The sequence below is a fragment of the Corvus cornix genome, chromosome 19 (assembly GCF_000738735.6).
Source record: "Corvus cornix cornix isolate S_Up_H32 chromosome 19, ASM73873v5, whole genome shotgun sequence".
Classification (NCBI taxonomy): Eukaryota; Metazoa; Chordata; class Aves; order Passeriformes; family Corvidae; genus Corvus; species Corvus cornix.
Genome location: NC_046348.1, coordinates 10,858,038 through 10,876,802, shown reverse-complemented (window position 1 = coordinate 10,876,802; position 18,765 = coordinate 10,858,038). Strand labels below are relative to the sequence as shown.

The window sequence follows — 18,765 nt, the reverse complement described above, 5'->3', positions numbered from 1 at the left end:
TATCTGCACAAGTGGAAGCACCAGGAGGCATGGTGGTGCTGCTTCGACGAGGCAGTATCAAATAGATAAGGCAATTTTTTGGGGGGAGGTCAGTCATGAGTCAGCCACAGCTCCTGGTCTCATGGCATCCTGGTCCTCCTTGATCAGATACAGAGAGTCCACACTCTGTGACCAGTCTGAGGGGTGCAGAGCTCAGCACAGGGATGTTGATGGAGATACCCCTACGTTTAGCAGTTTGAACAGAAGTTCATTCTGATGGCAGCTTTGGTAGAGGAGCCAGCACTGGAAGGCAGGAGAGCTTTAACTCCTGCCCTGCTCTGGTCCTTCTGACAGGCCTCTCTTAGCAGGACCATCATAACTTGTCTTCCATCTTCCCCAACTCCCTGCCACTGCAGGTCTGCCCTGAGCTGATTCAGAGCAGCTTCCCTCGCAGTGCAGAGGCAGCAGCATTAATGTCAGGTGACATTTATACCTCCCTCCCCACTGACTTGGCCTCGTGCGAGTGGTTCAATGTCTCCACACAGATTGATGGAGCAAATTACCCTTCCGAAGGACCTGTGTCTCTCTGACTGTAGGGATCAGGCTGACTAATTTCAGCCTGACACTTCCCTTGCCAATGGCAGCAGCACTGAGACGTGTCCTGGCCATGCCCCCATTGCTGCTTCCCAGTTGACTGGTTGATGAATGGCCTGGCCTTGGCACTGGCAGAAGTGGTGATGGATGCACTCCCCGGCCCTCCGGCTGTGCCTGGCCAGGATCTGGCACAGCATGCTCTGCCTGCTGCTGCCAGCTGCTCCCCAGCCACCTCACCACGCTCAGAGCAGTCCCACATCCCTCTAGGGATCTTGTCAGGAGGCACCAGTGGCCGAGGGGTTAAAGGAGCTCCTCAGCCAGGGCCTGCAGCCGTGTGGCTCACGGTCTCCACTGTGCTATAATCAATCCCAGTATGATATTGTCAATGAGGGTGAAATGAACTTGCAGTAGCTGAAAGCAAGATAGGTTAATTAAAAACCTTGATCAAAGCATCATAAATGACATAAAAGGTTCCATCTTTTAATTATTTTCAAATGGTCTCTCAGGCAGGACGGCCAAAAAGAAGTCCCTGTTCCCAGGGCCCATGAGCTGTGAAATTGTGTCATCATGTCAGATTCAGTTATCACTTGCTGTCCAAACGAGAGAAAGGCAAAGCCCGGGACAGTCCCCTTGTTCAGGATGAAAATGAGGAATTGGTGATGACTTATTAGTGCTCCTGTGACCAGGGTCAGACCAGAGAGCTGCACATCCTCCCCAGCCGGTGGGCAGGAGCAGTGCTTGGGGCATGCCTGGCCAAGCTGGCCTTGCAGCCTGTCAGTGTCTCGAGCTCCCAATCTCACACTTTAGGAATAAGGTTTCAGCACCTGCTGGATGTTTTTGTTCTCACAAGCACTTTCTGCTGTAGAGGGAAATCAAACCAGTCAGCCCAGCAGCTGAGCGTCGGAAGCTCCCTGTTCAACTCCCACCAGCTCCCTGTGCTTCCCAGACACATTCACTCATTCAGCAGGGAGGTGTGACCTGCTCCGGGGCTCGATGAAAGCACTGACTTCAGCGAGGGCAGAGGGGCAGAGGGCACAGAAATTATTATCCAGGGAAGATTTCAGCGGGAATTTTAGGCTACAAATGATAATTCTGCACTCTGTGTAGGATAGCTGGGAGGTGCAAATTCAAGTCCTCCCCACCACAGCATGGTATCCAAGCACAGGTATCATGGATGTCAGATCAGGGATGTGCTGTAGCAAGAACAGCAAAGATTCTTCCAAATCCCTCCTCCTGGCATGTGAAATGGGACCAGAGCAGCATGTGCTTCCTCCTGCCCTTTGGCTTTTGTACCTTTCTGTGCTGTCAGAGGCATGTATTTACCAAACATTATATACTTAGAAAATGACAGGTCTGTAATGCTGACTGAAGGCAGCTATATGGTGGTGTGAAAACAAGTAAGTAGCATTTCCAGTGCAATACTGGGATAGTCTGGGCTCTCTTGGGTAGGGTACTGCAATTGCAAAGACTTCCTTTCTTATGTTGGTTTTGGATTTCATGCAATCATTATCTCTATCCTATTATTTAGCCCCTGGGATAGGATTTTTGGAGTACAGTGATTTCTTGTATAACAGCCTTTCATCCCAGGTTTGAATCCAGCAGTGCTCCTTTCCTTCCTATAGTTTTGCTGTGAGAGGGGGAAGAACTGCTGGAGAAAAGAGCAACACGCACACACACAGCTAATGAGAGCAGGGTGTGAAAACGTCCTGTCTCTCCTTCCCACCCAGCAGTGATGGACTCCACAGTGAACTGCAGCACGGTGAAACGTGGGAGGTGCCACACATGGTTTATTCATCACCCCATTTACGGCAGAAACAGCTGATCACATCTCCCTGGAACAAAAGAGAAGGACAAGTTGACCTCGGATAGAGGATTTGCGCGGCCTTGGTGACCCTGGGCTGGAGCAGTGGCCACTGTGCCTCTGGGGCCAGCCAGCAGGGCTGGGGAGGCCAGGAGCATCACAGCCCCCTGGGGCAGCCCAGGACCATCAGAGCCCCACGAGGGGCCAGGGGTCGCAGCCACCCCACTCGTGGCGCAGCTCCAAGAGCGCCCACCAGCTCACAGCTCAGCTGGGTTTGTGAGAACCCGCCCTGTGCTCTGCAGTGAGCAAGGGGGGCTGTTCACAGCATCCTGCCATGAACTGGCTTCGAGTGGCCCCTTGAGCTCTCTCAATTAATTAGTTTGATGAGGAGCTGGGTTAGTTACCAAGCACATGAGCCTCAGAAGCCAAGTTACAGAGCAGCTGTGAACTGGTTTGTGCTCCTAGGCCAGCACAAATAGGGCTGCTCTGCATCTCCCACATGCTTCAACACAGCCTCATGCCCTTTTCCCTTTCATTCCTATCAAATCCCATTCCATGGGCTGCTCTCCCTCCTCCTCCAGTGCTGCAGAGGACAGCTTTTCCCACTTCCAGTATGGATCTGCACTCACCTCAGTGTCAGTACGATCTGTATTATAGAGACATCAAAGCACAGCATCCTCTGGGAAAAGGAGAGATAAAGGGAGGAGAAAATATTCCAGAAGCACCGACAAGCAAAAGTTGTGTTTAGCCCCTTTCTGGAACAATAATCTCCCCGAAGGTGTGCTGAGCACTCCAGCAACACGCAGCGGGAGCTGCCAGGGCTCTATGCACAGTGTAATCTGATCATGCCCTGTTTGGATAAGAAACACGGCTTCATGCTTTTCACCTTCTAGGAAAGAGATTTATTATGAAAAGCAGGTCTCTGCCTCAGAACACATCAACAACAGTTGGCTTCATAACCCTGGGAAAAAAAGATAAATAAAGAAATCCCATGAGACATGTGTGAGAACTGAGGAAGTATTAAAACATATGTTGGAGCATATTGATCCCCGAAAGCCTCCTGCAGCAGACATGAATCTTTTTCATTTCCAGCCCCACTGATACTTTAATGAGGATGGTGTGTGCTGCTCACCTGGATCAATCATTTATGCAGATTCCTGCCAAGCCCCCACCACAGGCCCTGTCTCAAGCAGGCAGAGAAGACAGTGCCATGCTTCAGCTGAGCGATACCAAACCTCTGCAGGGAGCACAGCTGCAGCCCTGGCCAGGCATCGAGGGCTCAGGCTCCAAGGGCTGCCACCTTTGTCAGGTCAGAGCGATGTCCGAGGACCTGCAATCTGCCCTGTGGATCAGCATCCCTCCTGCTAGTTCCTATGTAATGTCCCAGTAATGACACCTGGCTTGGTGTGAGCAGAGTGCCTGAAACTGACCCTTTTATTCCTATTTCAAGTACACCAGATTTTTCCTTTTTCTCCTCCCGAAGTGTATGTGTAATAAATATATCACAGGCCTGGGAGGATGAAAAGATGAATCACAGCTATGAAAATATTTGACTATATTTTAAGCAGGACTCCCAGCAGGTACAGCCGTAGCCATCTACCACTGACGTGCTTCAGAGGCGTCAAAAGACTGGTTTTTCCACCACTGAGTTATCATTAATTATTCTTAAAATAAAGTGCTACCATGCAGCATTAATTCAGAAGAAACTGTAAGTTCCTTGCTATTCTCTACAGCTTGTTTTCACAATGAATTAATGGGAGTTAATTTAGCACCTCACAATAAACAGGACCACTGCAGGAATACAAACTAGGTGTTGCTTCCTGAATTCTTCCTCTCTCTTGTTAGAGCCCCTCTGACTATTATTAGATGTAGTACAAAAGGTCTTAGTCTGGCAGAGAGTAAATTTGCTGGGAAAGCAGAAATCAGGAAAAAATAATGCATGATTTCCTCCTCTTGTGAATATTAACAGTTTGGCACAGATACATTGCTCTCACAGTGGAAAAGAATGGTAAAAAAGGGCTCTAATTTTTTGTAGTATGTTAATATTAGTATCTGTGAACAGTGTGTTGTCATGTCTATGTAGCATGTCCTTCATCCAAGAGTGATCCCAGTTTTCTGGAGCAAGCACCATTTCAGCCCACAGGTGGCACTTTGACTGTCGATCACTTTCTCTAAAAATGCAAGAGATTTTAGTCCTCACTGAGATGGAAAACTAAAATAAGCAATTTGGAAAGCATTCTGTATCTTGGAGAGGCTTTCTATAATTTATTCAAACTCAGCTTGAAATAGAGAAATGGTTTTACCCCCAGAAGCATCCAAAAATACGTTGTGTCAGCATGTGCATTGTGTAGGAAAATCACCAAATCTTCAAAAGCTGGGGAACAAGGTCCCCTGTGCTATCAAAGGGCTCACTCACAGCTGCAGCTCCTGTGGGTGCCTGTGGAAGACACAGGCTCGGCAAGCACTGGGGTCCAGCTGGTGTGTGACCAAAAGGCTCTTCAAGAGTAATGTCCACACAGCCAGATATGAATCTCGAGGTCCCCCTCAGCCAGTCCAGAAGCTGTAGGGATGCACAGAGGTTCCTTGGGCATTCCAGGAGTGTGGGGTGCTCCTGTCTCCTGACTCAGGCTCCTTCCTCCGTGGTGCCAGAGATGGGAGCTAATTTTTACTGCAGTGGGCATCCTCTCTAGATGGTCACAAGGGATGAGAGGAAGTAGCCCCAAGCTGTGTCAGGGGAGGTTTAGATTGAATACTGGGGAAAATTTCTTCATGGAAAGGGTGTCCAGCCCTGGAACAGGCTGCCCAGAGCAGTGGTGGAGTCCCCATTCCTGGATGGATTTAAAAGACCTGCAGGTGTGGTACTTCAGGAGAGGGTTCAGCAGTGGCCTTGGCAGTGCTGGGGAGCAGTTGGGCTCGGGGGTCTTAAGTGTCTTTCCAGCCTCATTGATTCTGTGAGTCCATAAAGCTGTTGCTTGCTTGCTTGCTTGCTTTGAAGGTGCTTCTGGGAGACCATGGGTAGAGCAAGTTGGGGTTTCATTTGCATCAGGAACAAAGCAAATCAGGCCTGGAAATGCTGCCTTGCGTGGTTTTAAAGATCTGTAGCAGCAGTTGTGGAGAGAGGGGGTGGGGAAGCACGGGAGAGGAGAATGGCACACAGAGAAATTTTCATTCAAGCAATTAAGGAATCACCACACTTTTATGATTAACTTCTTGTTCCCAGGTTGAATGCAGAAACTGTTATTAGGGGCATTGCTATTCCATACCTGACACGAACAATGGGAATATTTGTTCTGCCTGTGAGGATTACACCTTCCATTAATCTAAGTTTTATTGAAAGTTTAAATAACAGACAGACAAAATTTGATCAATTAGCAGTGTAATTCCAAGGAGATGTCACAGTGAAATTAAATCTCAGGCATTTTTAATGCAAAGAAGCCTTGGAGCTCCCTCCAGTTTTCTTTCTCAGTACAGTGTTTAGATTTTAATTGAAAGTTTATTCTGCTTTGTGCATCTTCTACTAAATTTTGATTTCAGACTGTAATGAGAACAGTTTTATATTACAGTGTTTGTAGCACTTCACAGATAGATCAAAGATACCTCATAAATGAAGGAAACAAACAGGTTTGTGTAGGATCCACTAGTCATGGAAATCTCTGGGAGAAAAGAGATGTTAATAAAACGTGGGGAAAATGAGAGGGAACTGGTGCTGTGATGAGGAAGGATGCAGGGGGGGGAACCAGGCAGCTGTGATTATTGTACCCACGTGCTCAGACCCTGGGGGCTCACTCAGGGGCTCCTCCAGGTCCCCCCCAGTGCCAGACAGCTGGGGCTGTTCTCTTGCTCATTCCATCCCAGACAAAAGCTGCTCCCTGAGCCCACCTCGGCACTGCTGCTCCTCTGCTTCCCAGCTGCCACGGTCCCCTTCCTGCCATCCCACCATTTCAGCTTCCATTACCTTATATAATTTCTTTGTCCCCAGTGGAGTGTTATTGCCATCGTTACTGCTCCACGTCTTCCATTTTTCTTATCACAAATGTCATTCTCATACAGCAAATACCAGAAGTGCCACAACCTTCCTGTGAATCTGTCTCAGTGCTATCTTTGGAGACATACCTCATCTGAAAAGGAGAAATACTGAAAAAAGCTGTATATTTTTGGGTGTATATTTTTGTCTGGATGGATGTCAGGGATCAGCTTATCGGGCAGCTAAAGCAATGCAAATCCCCAGTGTGCACAGTTCTAGTTTTGTTACACAATAAGAGTTTCTGGTCAAACCTGGGCCTTGATACCCTTACAAAAAGCTTCCCAAAAGTGACAAAGACTCCTAGTTTAGCAGAAAATACTGATGAGGAAAGGTTTCTCAGCGATAGTGGCAGCACAGAACACAGCAGCAGGGACTGAGCTGCTGGGTGTGCAGCACACGGGCTTTGATGGCAAATCACTCCAGACTGTTCCCCTGTCGCCATCAGATGAGCAAATAACAGGAGGAACTGGTGCTTGTGAAAATTAACAGATGTGGCTGCACATACCCAAGCTCTGTTATCTGTAACTGTACCTACCACCCTGGTCTGTTTGTGAATCCTGGGGCACCAGGCAGCCGGTGCCCTGGCTGGGGCACACCAGCTCTCTGTGGCGTAATCCTGCCTGGGAGGTGAGGATTTGGGGTTTCTCAAGAAGTCATTTTTCTTAGTAAAGGCAGTGATTAACCTTGCTTCAGTCACGAGCAGCAGTATTTAAAACAACCAAAAAAAAAAAAAAGGCAGCTGAGAGCTGCCTGCAGCTTGGCTCAGGCAGCCGCTCCTCCATATGGCGTGTGAAATGCCAGCACATGAAATTAACTCTCATAAATAAGTAATAAGGGCTGATTTGCCCAGATCTGGATGGGCTGACTTCCTGTGGAACACAGCCCTTAACCGTGGCATCATTGTAACTGCAGGTGTTTGAGGCCGCAGAGTTCCAACAAAACATGTATTCTGGGGAGAACCTGGAAGGAAAAAAAATGCTTTGGGAAGGGGGCAGCGTTCCAGCCTCATTCCAGGGTGCTCAAGGAGGAATGCCTGTTTGTGTTTTCAGAATTTAATGTTTCAGTTTTCTGACACTTTCCACAAGTCAGGCTCAAGGAAAACTATATTTTGTTCAAACAGAGCCTTTGAAGTAACCAAAATTTTCCCTCTTCCAAAGGACTCCTTGTACGGGAATTCTTTTTCATCTCCAGAACATGAGAAAATTGAAATCATGAAACTTCCTCTGAAAAATCAGAAAGATTTTTTCCCACATCACACATCTCATGTCATCTTTCACTGACACTGCAGGGGCTTCAGACTGAAAGTCCTGTTCCTGCTAGAACAGAAATTCGATATGCAAGAAGGTGGCAAGATTTTAAGTAGAACTCTAAGACTTAGAGTTGCCCATCTCTGATAAAAATGATTAAACACAAATAGTCAAATTCTCACAGACCCTGAGGACCTGAGACAGCAGTTTTTCAGCTCATCTGCAGGAAGCCTTCCCAAGTTCCTGGTGTCCACTTGCAGCAGGAGTTGGTTCAGGTATTGACCCAGCGGAAAGGGCCAAGCACCAATGTCTGAATCCCCATTTCCGGCAGCACCATGGGTTCCTGGAGGCCTGATCCTGCTTCGGGAATGACTGGGAAGTCACAAAAACAACGGAATTTTTCTTCAGTCACCCTGAGTGTACAGGAAGTGGTGTCACTGGGAGTCACAGGGACTGATGGATGGTCCCCAAAGTGCAGCAGTACCATCTGTCAGAGCTGGGGTTAATGGGGGGGAATGGAAATAGCCTGAGCCTGGACAGCTGACATCATCTGCTAAATTAACTGAAAACCAAGGCACACTGTACTCCTGCTCCTCACTTGGCTGTCATTAACCCCAGTGACAGCTGCAGCTCAGCAGTGCCCGAATCGACACGGAGCCTTGGGCAGCTGGTGGGGGCCAGTGAGCTGGGCTGGCATGGCCGGGCTCTGCTTGGACATCGCCCTGAGCACTGCTGTGGCACAGGGTGACCCCCCCTCATTTCAGTGGGACACCAGGCTTGGCTTCAGTTTGTCCCCAGCCACTCTTAGGGCACAGAGAGGGACTCACAAAGAAGGGGAAAATTCCACTCAGAATTCATTCCCGTGTGTGGCACAGAGCATCTCACGGGCGAGACTGTGCATCCCTGTCACTTCTCCAGGGCCTGGTTCCTGCTCACAGCTGGTATCTCTGGTACCAGCTGGTGGCCTTCAGAACCAAGCTCGCTCTGCTGCCAACTGAGAAATGTTCCAAATGCATTTGGTGCTCGACTGCGGAGTGCCGCCTGTGCTGGAGACCAAATTAACCCACACCTGACAACGTGGAAAACCAGGCATTTAATTTTTTAATGGCTTCAAATACTTTACTTCTTAATTCCCATTTGTGGCATAAATACTGAAGGAAATTAAGTTATTTAAGAGCAAAACCAGATCCTAATTTCTGTTTGATGTCTTGTTCTCACCTTACAGGAAGAAAGGTACATTCAGAGGCTGGTTTTGGCTTGGAAGGCACCACCCGGCAATGAGAGGCTCCAGCTCTTCCTATGGGTGTGATAATTCACAGTTTTAATAAGTTTTTTCCTGTCCTGAAGGTAAAATACAACACTGAAACTGCCAGGAGCAGTTTTCTTGGTTTGTGGTTCCAGCATGGCCTTTTCTGACCTTTGGACATATGCCATGAATGCTTTAATCCCAGCAAGGGTTTTATCTTAAGCAGATACGAGGAAGGATCTGAGAAGTAGGTCAGGAGACATTAGAGGCTGTTTGATTAATTGTGAACCATGTGCACAGCACGGCTTTTAAGCCTGAAATACCATTACTTGGATGCATTGAAGCTGCTGTTTTGTTTTAGAAAATCGTCAAATGGACAGCTAGTAAGAGAAAGGAGAGAGGAAGGACTGGGTTTCTGGGGACCAAACACCATTTCAAGCAGGAAACCACCCCCACAAGCAGTTCCTTGTGTTTTGAGGTGGCAGCAGCCCCAGCTGTGGCTGCAGCAGCTCTGAGGGTCCAGCAGCAGGGACCGGCAGCACCCGAAGGGCGCAGGGCGAGGCTCGGGGGTGGCGATGGTGTTATGGACAGGGGAAGAGGAGAGCTCCAGCTGTCTCCTCTGCTAGCAAAACAGTGCTTTGGGGACACTCCTTAGATCCTTTCCTAAGTATTGACAACACTTTTTTCCCCCCTCACAGTGCTTTCCCAGCCTGTGTCTGTCCAGGGTGCAGAGTTTTCATTTCTTTTAATGGTTCTCAAGAAATTATTGAGAAATCAAAATACATTTCAAAGTTATCTTCAAGGCTTACTGTGGTTCAAATGGTTTCTTGAAATCCACAGTGCAGATGCTATTTTTCAAAGCTTTACTGGTCCCCAAATGATTGTAATGGTGTATTGACTGGCTTTACTGGGGTCTTGGGAGTTTAGAAAGGGAAAAAGTAACTTAGCAAGTGAAAACCCTTTAAATATATATACATGAAAGTTTTTGAAGTTCATCTAATCTGTCTCTAGTTTGGGTATTTATAAACCAGACACTGTCATTAAGGTTAACAGCACCTTCCCGTTCCCAGGAATGTTACAGCAGTCAGTTGACTGCAGCTCCTTCATGCCTCAAGGAAGAGAAACCCACCCATCTTCCAGGCTGGTGCGCCCCTCATGCTTCCGAAACTGCTGCCAGGAGTGACAGCTTGGTCTCACAGCACTTCCCTGCAATTTCTGGAGAGCCCAGGATCCTGAAATGTCCACGTAACAGCATTAAAACAAGATGAATATAGCTCCATACCCTGGATCTGTTTAACCTGATAAATAGTTTCAGTTAATGGACAGCAAAAGGAATGATGCTCAGTAAATTTGATTTTATGAGCCTTTCACTTATTTGCTGTACCCATTAGGTCGGAAGTTAGGTAATGGTAAGTGTCCATTAGTGCATTAGCTCAGTGATGAGGGAGCTGAGTTGGAAAAAAAAGAAAATGGTGGAAAACCCCCTGAAGCCATGTGCATTTATTAAGCCTGTTCGTTAGTGACGGTAATGGACACTGAGCTGGAGAGACGTCGGAGTTTGGTTCAGGTGGAAAGTACAGCAACCCCTGAATCCCCTTCTTCCTCCCCACAGCATCTGGTCCGTGTTCCTCCTGCCATGGGGAGCCTGGGAGAGCCACAGGGGCTGTAAGGCAGGGATGGGGCTGCTCGTGTTCTCCTGGGAAAGTCTCTGTGCAGTGCTGGTGGCAACCTGGGACTGCTCCTTCCAATCATGAATACATGACCCAGCTCGTAACAACCAAAATAACCATTTCATTGATAACCCTTTCTTTTACTCACTTCATTTGAATTTTTTTCTCTGCCCAGGCAAATTAGTTTTTAAAATCTCTTTTCTCAAGTTTTTTGCTACCCTGGGATTATTTACACACCCCACAAAAAGCTGTTTACTCTTCTGGGTAATTCAATGAACATTCACTTGCTTTGAATTAATATGCAGCATTGTTCCAAGCGCAGGCAATTTACTGGTAATTGGAACATCTCCTTACCCTGGAAAAAACATCCAGCCTCCCAAGTTAGTTTTCACAAGTGGCATTAATGCAGCAAGAGAGCCAAATTCCCTTGTTTATGTGCTAGCAAGGAAAAATGGGGCTTGTTAGCAATTAGAAGGTAAATTTTCTTCCCCTCCCTTCCTGATGGTGCTTCCCCTGTAGCTGTGAGGGCTGTTCAGGGTGACTGGAGTCTGTGTCCCCCCATTGCCAGGGCTGGGTGAAGTCCTGCTGTGGTGTTTAAGCAGTTTGCCCGTGATGTGTTGCAGGTGCTGGAAGGAGTTTGGTGGGTAAAAGGGGTTTGCAGCAGTGTGTGGAGGAGCAGGGTGCAAAGAACCTTTTCAGCAGCAGTTGATCTCACCTGGATGCACATCAGAGGTATGTATGGGCTTTGAGCTATTTGTAAACCAGGTGACCACTGCAGAGAGCTTTGCTTGCAGGATGTAGTAGGAATGTGTCTGGCTGGTGCCCAGTGGATTGCACTGTCCCTCGCTCAGCTGGTGATTGAGAGTTAAATCCAAGAGCAGTGTCAGGCTCAGCAGCAGACATGTTTCCATCTCAGTCTGCTGGGTGCACTCTGACCACAGACAGGCCACGCCGGGATAGAGACCTGTCTGTGAAGCTAATGGAACCTGATAGATAGAAAATGAAATCTGTTTGCTCTGCTCTGTTGTCTGCTCGCTTCCCTAATTTGGTTCCACTTACAAGGGCTACTTACAATGCTAATGCTTCTCCAGGGGTTTCCCCGATAATGAAAACAACTTTGTTAGGGACTGAGGACAGGGAAAGAGACAATAAGTTACATTTGTTTGACACAGTTTTGAGGTCCCAGTGGGAGCACTTTGAATCTATGCAGTCCAAAGCGAGGCTTCCTGTGCCTTTCAGAGCCTTTTTTTCCCCTTAAACTTTCCACCCCGTGTATAACCTCCTGCCCAGGCAGGACACGGGGCTCAGCCAGAAGGGAAGACAAAATGTTCTGGGGTTAGTTAAACTCCCAGGTGGGGTTTGCTGCTGGATGTCGCTGTGAGAGAAGCTCCCCTGTGGAACGACAAGAGTCTCGGAGCAGCAGGGCCCTCCAACAGCCTCTCTTGCTCTCAAGACATTCTTTCCCTCATCACATTTACTGTAGAACTGGGAATCTTCATTATACAAATATTTTTGTTGATTTTTATGCTTTGCTTTTGACCTGTGAAAATGTGTTTACAACAGAGTTTGTGTTAACACCCTGAAAATAAACAAGTGTGAATATGGCACCGATCATGTTAGGACAAAAATTAATGTTGCATATGCAACATTAAATATTGCTAAAGAATTTAATTTAATTAGGGAATCAGTCCTTATGAAAGCCAGCAAGCCGATGGCCCAGAGAGCTGAAATCTTCTGGCTGTGGCAAGAGCTGAGCACACACGATCTCGCTGGGAGCATCCCCTGTTGGCTGCTGCACGGGGCACACCTGGCCCTGCTGGCAGCGGGACAGAGCAGGGCTCCTGTGCTGCCAGCTGTGTCCTTATCTGCATGAGCAGGGACCAGAGTTACAGGAACCATCTTTAAGGACCCAGTCTGGGACAATATTCAACTTCACTTCACAAAATCTCTGGGTGGAAATAGCTTCCAGTCACTAGAACCAACCTGGGGACAATATAAACCCACAATCGAGAGAAGAAATCCTTCACAGCCAATTAGAGGTCTCTTGAGCTAACAAGCGCACTTCAGACTCCTTGACACCTGCTCATAGAGGCAGCAGAGCTCAGGGGCTGCACAAAAAGGTCTTCTCCATCCCCTCCTGCTCTTCACAGACCCTCTGCAAGCCCTCCAGGGGGCTCGTGGCCCGTCTGCAGCCCCCGTGCTGCTGAGACACCGGCTCTCCTGCCCGTTTGGTACCTGGCACAGGTGGCATCCCCTCAGACGTGGCAGCAGAGGGTGCCGCAGCCTTGGCTTCAGCCATGGAGAAGATGTGGGCTTGTGGACAGTCCCCACACAGCTCAGATTGGGAGCGACATCTTCCTCACACCCAGTGCAGACCTTACTCCCCAAGACTGTGCACTCACAAAGGGTGATTAATGTGCTGCTTGGGAGAGGACATTAACTGAGACATCCTATTTACAAAGAGCTTCCTAGCGGTGTCCTCAGGAGAACAGGGATCCAGGCAGCAGAGTGTGTGTTGTTAGTAATGTAAAAGGACACTGTTATCTGTATTGCATCACTGAACTCCATTATGTCTTTTATTCACCTTGTTTGCAGGACAAATGCAGTTCCCTGTGAAGCCATCACCAATCGGCACCTATTGGCAGGTCACCAGTTCAGGTTTTGTGCCACGAAGGAAACAGATGCTGCTGTATCCTGACAATACATGGCTTACAGAGCCACTGACTCAGCAGGAACCAAATCCTCAGCTCCCACAGCACCCCTGGCTCCTGGCTGGCCACCCTGGGCACTGCCAGCAAAGCCACCTGAGCAGGCAAGGACAGGAATGCCCAAGGATGGGGCCATTGGCAGGATTTTATCCTCATGCCAAAGTCTTTTTCCTCTGCCAGTTCTCAGTGGAGCTTTCCCTGCACACCCCCTTGCCCGCTTGTTGTTAGCGCTTGACACAAGCACGGGCGTCTCAGCTGGTCACTTGGTCCCTGTCTCCTCCCAGAGCAGGTCCTGGCTGTGGGACCACTGCCAGTGGCAGGGCTGGGACCAGCTCACACGCATTCCTTGCAGGTCTGAGGTTCCTTGGCAGAGCTCTGCAAGCAGCTGCTTCCCTCTCTCTCTGCATTAAGATTAATGTTTGAACAGCACTTGTCCCATCCATCTCTCTGGGAGCTTTCCTCCAAACAAATAGCAGGAGGAGGTGGCATCTATTTGAGAATGACAGGGCTTCAATCTATTTATTCCACAGGTAACCGCTCTCTCCTGAAATGTCAGATTGACTCTTCATCTTCCATGGGCTGCGGTGCGAGTGCACCGTGGCGGGTACGGGCCCGCCTCCCTTCATTTGCAAGGAAAAAGAGTCACTGAGATTGATTGCACAATTGAATATGCAGCATGGTAAACAGTTATTTGGAAATTATTGTTTGTGTTTAATTATGACATACAGAAGTTTAACAGTCATAAATTTTTCATTGGAGTTGGAATGCAAATGAAAGCATTAACATGCATCAACGAAAGACACAAATCAGCATTTCCCACAGCGAATCACAGGATCTGGGGCTGGCAGCCCCACGCTGTTCATGAGCATCCCCCTCCTCAGCATCATGGGCCAGAGCTTTCAGTGAGCTGAGAGTGGCTTAGAAACCAGGAATTAGTTGTTTCTGCTTGGTTTGTTCTCTGTATAAAGTCCTTAAGGCAGAGCAGTGGCTATAACAGGCAGCGAGGGCTTAACTCCCCCTTAGACTTTTGGGGTGCAGCCAGGGTGGAGAAGGGACTGTGGGTGTAACCTCCATCCTGGCAAAATAGGAAAACTTTCTGGTTTCATGAAAGTGCCTTGTCAGCACTTTTGCTGGTCTTTCCAACAATTGTCAGATGAATTTTCCCCATCTTTTCTCTCTTTTTATTCTTTTCTTATCTCTTTCTTCTCCTTCCCGCAGCACATGCACATGGACACATGCTGTGGCTCTTGGCAATTGAAGAAAATGAAAAATAGATGTGTAGAGGGAAAAAAGTTTAATAGCAAGAAAAGATGTGCTAGAAAAGAGGGCGGTAATAAAAGAATCTAATTAAAATGGAAAATTTCCATGGGAAAAGGAAAAGGTGTTGGGGGAGGCAGAGGTAGAACATTGTTTCCATCCAGCCTACTCATCTGGGGGAAGAAGCAGCATTTCCCAACTGATTAAAAACTGGTATGATAATGAAAGATGAGTATTTTTCTGTCTTTGTATTTCTGAAGCAAATCTCTCATGGGACAAAACATATCACTCAGTGAGTTGCATAATGTTTAATTCTGTATTAGGCAAAGATCAAACTGTGTCTGTGTTGTACAATTCACATGTGAGCAGAAAGGTGAGCGCACGTTTTCTGAGCACCCACCTATGCCACCAGAGACAACAGTTTTGGGGAGGATTTTAGGGGGAGACAGGAGCCCAAAGGGTCTTGTGACAGTGTTTCAGGGATGAGCAAATGGGGTATGGAGATCTCAAAACAGATGTGCAGAAAGGGCTGACCTGTAGCTGAAGGATGTGTTTGAGCAGAGCTGACCTCGTCATCAAAGCCTGAGATGAAATATCTCCCCAGATGAGTTCTGTTTATGATGTTCTCAGGCTATTTTAACAACGAGATTGTACCAGTGGAGCTGTGATTTACTCCCCAACGGCAGAAGTGTCCTCGGTGCCCCTGCAGACTCGTCACCCTCTGCAGGGGGAGAGCGAGGGGTCACAGCACTGGGGACATGTCCTGCGGCCAGTTTATGGCCACTTTGGTTCTGATGTCTGACCTGTGGGCAATAAGGGACTCACTTCACCTTCAACACAGAGTGGCCCAGACACATCACACCAGGGCAGGGGGTGCTGAGAAGGTGGAAAAATGGCACTTGGGTGTTTGTATTTCTGCATATTGTGGCTCTGTGTAGCTGTCAGATGACCCACAGTTAATCTCACAGATTTAGGCATTTCTTTGTTCCTTGATTGAGAAGGGTGATAGGGGAACCTGTGCCCACTGGGACACAATGAATCAGTTCTGGGAAAACAAATTCTCCAAAGAGGAAACCGGCTGTGGGAAGGGGCGATGTGGGATGTGGGATGTGGGATGTGGGATGTGGGATGTGGGATGTGGGATGTGGGATGGGGGTGCTAAACCAGAGATGTGACAGTGGCAATGGCTTTCCTGGGCTTTGCCTTAAGATTATTCCTTGCTGTCTGTCACTTCTTGGTCTTCTTCCCATGTTCTGGTTTGAAGGACACCTTTGCAATGAGGTATGAGCCATAATGAGAAAAGAAACGCAAATTAGTCAAAGATGACACTAGAAATTACGTGAAACATAATTTCCTTGGCACAGAGTTCTAACGTCAGGGGGTCTGTGCGTGTGTGTACACAGACACGTGGACATGTCACTGTTCATCGTTATAACACTCATAAAAAAACTATACAAATATGAACACTAATAGCTCCCACACAGAGGTGTGGGTGACCTTCACGTGGGGCTCTGGAGCTGGATTCAGAAGCCATTGGTTTGCTTGCTGTCTGTCAATTTTCCTTTGTGGTTTCAGGTACAATCATCAGTGGCAGCAATAGCAGGGCCCCACTGAGCAGCAGAGCCTGAGGACCAGGAGGGTAATGGTGAGATAGACCTGAGGTGGGCTGGGGGCAAAGGGAAGAAGGGGGTAAATTTAATACTACTCTTGTCTTTTTGTCATTCTGGGAGCCAAGGCAAAGGGACATCGCTGTGCTGAGCCACTGGCACCACTGAGGTCAGTCCTGCCTTTACAGCACAAGGGGCAAGGAAGCTTTACACAATGCCTCATGCTTTGTAGTAAAACTCCATGTCACCCTGAGGTCTGCCAGAGCTCAGCACAAATTGTGGCCAGCAGCAGTGTCAGAGACTGCTGCTCCCTGGCAGAGGACAGATACTGATATTTCCCTGGTGAAGCACCCAGCAAACCTCATGTCCTGGAGGTGGTTTGCAGCTCCTGTGGGCAGCCAGGGAGGGGCTGCTCCGGCAGCAGGTGGCAGTGGCAGAGATTGGAATGGAAATCCCCTGTAGCTGGGGAGTATCAATCTGTCTTCGGAAATAAGGTGGTGATTTGTTCCTGTGCTGTGAAATTAGAAAAATATTGCTATTTATGAAGCACATTTATAAAAATCAATCTTTAAAGAGTTGGCTTAAGGGTATTTGCTGCAAATCATGTTTGTGAAACAGCCTACTTGTAGCTGCACTACAAACCCAGCTTTGATTCAAAACAGGTTTGAGAAGTAATGTGGTACTCAGGCTGTATAGCTCCAGTGGAAGGGAACTGTATCTGTTAAAGAACTGGGTGTGGTTCTAAAAACCCAGACTGGGGGTATTTTAGCCTGAAATGCAAATGCATTCCCATAAAATCTTTCACTGGCATGATGCTGGCTGTGGAGGTGAGCACTAGAGACCTTCTGCCCTTTGCAAAATTTGGTCAGCTTGTGAGTGAGTGAATAACCACGCAAGATCATGTGTTCTTTGATGAGTGTTCGTGCTCGACCTGTGTCCTGATAGGAAATCAGTGTTTGGGTCACAGGACAGGACAGGGCAGCGGGAACCTCAAATCCCACAGGAAATAAAAATGAAAGAAGCAGTGAGTATTGAGAACTTCCCCAGTCAGAGGTGGTGTATCACAGTTGTTCTGTGTCACAAACACCACTTTGAGCTCTTGCATGCCCAGTAAAGTAAAATGAAGACACTGTAATGGGTTAGAAAACGTTGAACAAGCCAGCTCCATCCAGCGTGAGTCTGCAACATGTCAGAACTGGCAAAATATTTCACTGTGCAAGGTATTAGAAATGAAGAAATTGTGTACAGTGTAAGGTGTGATGGGGATTGATTGTGTGTGCTCAGAGCTCCGCTGGGCCAGCCCGAGCCACGGCATTAAACACGCGGTGACACGGCAGGAACCGCGGCGATCGCTAGCACGCTCAAAACTGTTTTCACTCCTCTGCTAAAATAAATACCTCAGTTCTGCCAAAACATACTAAAGGTAAAATGAGTCACCACTAAGGCAAACTGAAAGAAAATCCCCTTGAAGGAAGCAAACACAAACATAACTAAAAGCAGTAGTTTAAAGATTGAAATATAAAGTTCAACTACAGATGACAGACAAATTTTTTCTTAGTGATTTTCCAGAGGAAAAGCATTTTTCCTGCCTTTTTTCACTGTGCACTCTGCCTTCCCCTTGCAGCACCACACACTGCCCTGGCAGCCTGAACCCTGAGAGCTCTGAGCCATTATTTGCCCACACTCAGTCCCCACGTCCTGCAGGGTGCGGTGGCAGCTGTGTCGTGCTTTGTGCTTCTGGAGTACATTTGTATCTTGTCAGCGTTTTGCAAACATTAATTAAACCTCTCAGAAGAGCAAGCAGCAGCATTCCCTCCTGTGGGATGATTTCCTTGCTATTTAAGGCAAGTCTGAAGCTGGGAGCAGGGAGTGGCCGGTGTTGGGCAGTGTCCCATGGCTTAGTGTGGCCAGTATTGCTACCAGAAATGGCTTTTGTGTTTTCCTGTAATCATTAGTTTTCGGCAGGGGGTGGAAACCCCCACTCCACACAGCCACCGTTTAATTTCCATAGCTAATGAAGAAATTACTTTTGTTTGTATTTTAAAACTGCTCAAAGAATTATGTGTGTATTTACAACTCTGTGGCTTAAAAGCCCTTATCTATTGGGGTTTTTTCTGTACTCATTCTAAAATGTGCTGCCCATAGCAATTGACGACTTCAATTTCCCCAGGTAGATGTTCATCACACTGCACCGCTCACATTGTTACAATATATGCAGCAAAATTACTCCAGTACAATTAGCAAGATCCTGTTCCTGCAGGAGCCCCACACTCTGCCCAGGCAAAGGGCAGCCAGGGGGGCCATTTAAAATAAAAGGAAGTAAATCTCTGAGGAATCAGTGCCTTTCCCATAATATTTACTCCTTGGCAGTGCTGATCTCAAATGTTTAAAAAACACAAGTTGGGCATCAAAATATAATCATGAGATTTCCTTGATAACAAGGGGAGTTGGAAGAACAGAGCCCTCTGCTTCCAGGGACTTGGGCTGATTGTATCCATAAAACTGTACCCAGAACCATGTCAAACGTGTGCGTGTCTCTAGAACAGTTATATGCATCTCTCTAGATATGCATATATATTTTTGGCTATATATATGCACATTGCATACAGTGGTGCCTCTCTGCAGTCAGAGG

The 18,765-nt window shown here is 47.6% G+C and overlaps 1 long non-coding RNA gene across 1 annotated transcript; it reads left to right on the top strand.

Annotated features, from left to right (window-relative positions):
* The first annotated feature begins 8,893 nt into the window (after positions 1 to 8,893).
* LOC104690957 lies at positions 8,894 to 14,836 on the top strand. The gene is made up of 3 exons (XR_752081.4): positions 8,894 to 8,992; positions 9,962 to 11,293; positions 13,157 to 14,836. It is a non-coding gene; the product is annotated as an uncharacterized LOC104690957 (long non-coding RNA).
* Positions 14,837 to 18,765: the final 3,929 nt, after the last annotated feature.